This window comes from Colobus angolensis, unplaced genomic scaffold, assembly GCF_000951035.1.
Source record: "Colobus angolensis palliatus isolate OR3802 unplaced genomic scaffold, Cang.pa_1.0 Scaffold3, whole genome shotgun sequence".
Lineage (NCBI taxonomy): Eukaryota > Metazoa > Chordata > Mammalia > Primates > Cercopithecidae > Colobus > Colobus angolensis.
Window position 1 is genome coordinate 17049476 of NW_012116265.1, and position 4797 is coordinate 17054272.

Here is a 4797-nt window from a genome sequence, read left to right on the forward strand (position 1 = left end):
CTGGGTTCAAGCAATTCTCCTGCCTCAGCCTCCTGAGTAGCTGGGATTACAGGTGTGCACCACCACACCCGGCTAATTTTTGTATTTTTAGTAGAGACATGGTTTCATCATGTTGGTCAGGCTGGTCTCAAACTCCCGACCTCGTGATCTGCCCACCTCAGCCTCCTAAAGTGCTGGGATTCATGCCCGGTGTGTTTATAATTTTAAATAGAGACAGGATCTGACCCTGCACACACATGACTAGACCTTATTCACCTCAGTCCATTCTATCCCTGTTGGATGCTGTTTTTATTTAATGTCTTGATATTTTGCTCCTCGTGATATTTTGGCACTCCTTACATTTGTGACCAACGCAAGTGGCTCACTCACTTTACCCGAGTTGTGGTCCTGCTAAGCAATGTAAGACACTGGTGATTTCTGGGAAGTACATGACATAGAGCCTTATTCCCAAATTTCCTCCTTTGAACCCTCAATAAGCTTTGTATCTTTACCAACTACACAGTGCTTGGCACATAACAGGTCCTTAATAAAGTGAGTGAACGAATGAATGAATGAATGCATTCACTGGAACACAAATACTTGTTTGGTTGTGTCTGTTAGCAGTCCAATAAAGTGAGATAATAAGCTAGTCAATGCCTAAAACTAGGTGATTAGTTATTCAAATTCTTGTATTTAAATCAGTGGTTACAGATAGTACAGAGCTGGTTGTAAGAGAATTATTTGTGAAATTTGAAAAAACACAGATTCCAAGATTTCTCCTGCTAAAGATTCTGATTTCACCAGACTGGGATAGGACTGGGCGATTTGTATTTTACAAAGAGCTTTCTGTACTATGTTAACACATTATGTTAGGGGTCTTAGCCAATGCAACCAGAAAAATAATTAGGTGATATAAATATTGAAAAAGAAAAAACTATCATTATTTGCAGATATAGTCACCTATCTAAATAATTCTGTAAAATTAACTAACAAAATGTTAGAACTCATAAGATAATTTAATAAAGTGACTGGATATAGAATCAATGTATAAAAATTAATAGCTTTCAGACACACCAGTAATGACCAATTAGAAAATGTGATAGAAAAAAACATTCTGTTCGCATAAGATAAAATAATAGAAGACCTAGAAATAAACCTAATATAAATAATGCAAGGCTTATAATAGAAGAAACTAAAACTTTACTCAAGAATATAAAAAGACCTGGGGCTGGCCACGGTGGCTCACCCCTGTAATCCCAGTTACTTGGGAGGCTGAGGCAGGAGAATCACTTGAAACCAGGAAGCAGAGATTGTGGTGAGCCAAGGTCGCGCCATTGCACTCCAGCCTGGGAAACAAGAGTGAAACTCCTTCTCAAAAAAAAAAAAAAAAAAAAAAAAAACAAAACAAAAAAGAGAGCACAGTCTGTCTCACGTTAAATTTATGACCTCAGCTTTCAGACAGAAACTCAAACTGCCCGACATGGAAAGGTGCTTCCATTACATGTTGCTCCTCCCTCCTACATGGTATTTTATACCTCCTGCCCTCCCATCAACCCTAGTGGCATGAACTGAACTTTCAGCTGAAGATCTTGCCTCCTACTTTACTGAGAAAATAGCAGCAATGACAGGCTTCAAATGCCACCATGAAATCTATCCACTTACCTGCACCTGCACCACCCTTTCCTTGTCTGTTTTTCCATGAATGAACTGTCTCTCCTGCTCTCTCAGGCCGGTGAGCTCTGCACTTCTGGACTCCATTGCTTGCAGCCTTCTCATGGACTTTGCTCCTGTAATTGCCTCCTTCTTCTTCTGTAGCATCAGTTTCTTCTTTCTTCCTCTCAGCATTTTCCATCCTTAAGAACCCTCCTTGGACTCTATGTCTCCCTTGGCTCCTGCCCCCTCTTTCTGTTCCAACTTTCCCAGCAGAACTTCTGCAGTTGCCTATAGTGTTCTTTTTGCTTTGCATCCTATTTGCTTTTTCTTTTTAGAGGACAGGGTCTCACTCTGTTGCTCAGGCTGGAGTGCAGTGGCATGATCACAGCTTACTATAACCTCTAACTCTTGGGCTCAAGCAATTCTCCAACCTCAGCCTCCCAAGTAGCTGGGACTATAGGCATGTGCCACCATGCCCAGCTAGTTTTTTATTTTTTTTGTTTTTTGAGATGAAGTCTCACTCTGTCACCCAGGCTTTAGCAGGATCTCATCTCACTGCAACCTCTGCCTTAAGGCCAGGCTGGTCTTGAACTCCTGACCTCAGGTGATCCACCTGCCTCAGCCTCCCAAACTGCTGGGATTACAGGTATGAGACACTGTGCCCGGCCTAATTTTTGAATTTTTTGTAGAGAGAGGGTCTTACTATGTTGCCCAAGCTGGTGTTGAGCTCCTGGCTTCCCATCTTAGCTTCCCAAAGCACTGGGATTACATGCATGAGCCACTGTGCCAGGCCTCCATTTTCAACTCAACCTCCTCCAGTTGGGTTTCCATACTCACCCACTCCACTAAAACAGCACTTCCTCTTTTTTTTAAAATTTTAAGTTCAGGGGTACATGTGCAGGTTTGTTATATAGGTAAACTTGTGTCACAGAGTTTGTTGCACAGATTATTTCATCACACAGGTATTAAGCCTAGTACTCATTATTTTTCCCGTTCCTCTCCCTCCTCCCTCCCTCCACCCTCAGCTAGTCCCCAGTGTCTGTTCCCCTCTCTGTTCGTGTGTTCTCATCATTTAGCTCCCACTTATCATTGAGAACAGGTGGTATTTGGTTTTCTGTTCCTACATTAGTTTGCTGAGGATAATGGCCTCCAGCTCCATCCCTGTTCCTGCCAAGAACATGATTTCACTGTTTTTCTTGTGACTGCGTTGTATTCCATGGTGTATACGCGCCACATGTTTTTTTTTTTTTTTATCCAGTCTACCATTGATGGGCATTTAGGTTGATTCCATGTCTTTGTTACTGTGAATAGTTAAAATAGTACTTTCAAAGCCACTAACTCTCCATGCTGCCAAGTGCCATGGTCACTATTTTATCCTTGTCTTATTTGACCTCTCAACAGCATTTGACGCAACTGCCGACCTTCTTCCTGAACTGCTCCCTTCCTTGGCTCCTGCCACCTCACTTTTCTGGTATCCCTCCTATTTGACTGACCACTCCTCAGGCTCCTCTTCCTCCTCTGTGAAACTTAAAAACGTTGGAGTGACCCAAAGGTCAGTTCGATGGCCACCTACTCAACTCTCTGTCTACACTCCCTGCCTAGATGACCTCATCTTGCCTCATGGTTTTAAATACATCTGTATACCTATGACCCACAAATGTGTATCTTCAGCCCTGTTCTCTTCACCAAGCTCTAAACTCATACAGTGAACCATCTACCTGACTTCTCTATGTAGGTGTCAAATGGCCATTGCAAACATCACGTAGCCAAAATGGAAAACGGGGCTCCTATCTCCTGTCCGTCCTGTCTCTGTTGCTCCCTGAGTTGTCTCCATCCATGTAAACAACACCATCATCCAACCAATAGCTGAAGCAAAATGACCATGAGTCTATCTCTCTCTCTCTTTCCCCGATTCTTTACATCAGCAAGTCCTTTTGGCTTTACCCCCAAAATATATTCTGAATTCATTCACTCTTCTCTATCCCCACCTCCTCCCTGAGCTCAAGCTCTTTTCCTGTCTTGCTTAGACTCCTGTGACAACTTCCTTTTTTCTACTCATTTGCCTGGGGATGACTATTTAGGTTGTTACTATTTTTTTTTCCCTTTTATGACGATGCTGTAATAACCTCCTCACACATTTCTCTGTGTATGTGTGACAGCTTCTCTGAGACAATTCCTCTTCATGGGAGGGAATTTCTGCATCAGAGAATAGACACATTTTCAAGTTTACCAAGGATTGTCAAGTTGTTCTCAAAAGTGCCCGGCAGCTTAGAAGTATTCTTATTTTGCTCAGTTGTCCGCAGCCTTTGACATTCACTGGCTTTAAACTTTCACAGCTTTAATAGATGACAAGGAGAACCTTTCATTTCTCTAATTAGTAAAGAGATTTGGGCACTCGACTTTCTTCAAGGCATATGCCTTGACCATTGCTCTATTGAGGCTATTTATCATTGTCTAATTGAGCTAAGATCTTTTATCAACATTCTGAATACTAATTTTTGTACTCTACAAATGCTGCAAATGTCTACCCCCTGTCTGTTGCTTGTCTTTTGTTTTTGTTTTTGAGATGGAATCTCCTTCTGTTGCCCAGGCTGGAGTACAGTGGTATGATCTCGGCTCACTGCAACCTCCACCTGTTGGGTTCAGGCAATTCTCCTACCTCGCCTCCCAAGTAGCTGGGACTACAGGCACACACCACCATGTTCGGCTAATTTTGTGTTTTTAGTAGAGATGGGGTTTCACCATGTTGGCCGGGATGGTCTTGCTATCTTGACCTTGTGATCCACCCACCTCGGCCTCCCAAAGTGCTGGGATTACAGGCATGAGCCACCATGTCCGGCCTGTTGCTTGTCTTTTAAGGTTGTTCATGGTTATGTGTCTTTTTATGATATGCATGTTTCAAATGTATTGTTGTCAAATATGAGAATTTTAAAAACTTTTAGGTTCAGGTGTACATGTGCTGGTTTGTTATATAGGTAAATTGCATGTCTCAGGGGTTTGGTGTACTGATCATTTCATCACCCAGGTAATAAGCATAGTACCCAAAAGGTACTTTTCAATTGCTTTTGGACCATTTATGCTTACTGGGCCATACTTAACAGTCATTAGCCTTCCTGAGATCAGCCAATTGTTAGTTGTTTCTATGTTCTTCTAATCGTTGTAAAG

At 42.2% G+C, this 4797-nt stretch overlaps 1 protein-coding gene across 1 annotated transcript in view; it reads right to left on the reverse strand.

Moving 5' to 3' along the window:
- Window positions 1–4797, reverse strand: part of LRRC74A (leucine rich repeat containing 74A) — a 46557-nt gene that overhangs the window by 22481 nt on the left and 19279 nt on the right. The window lies entirely within an intron of this gene.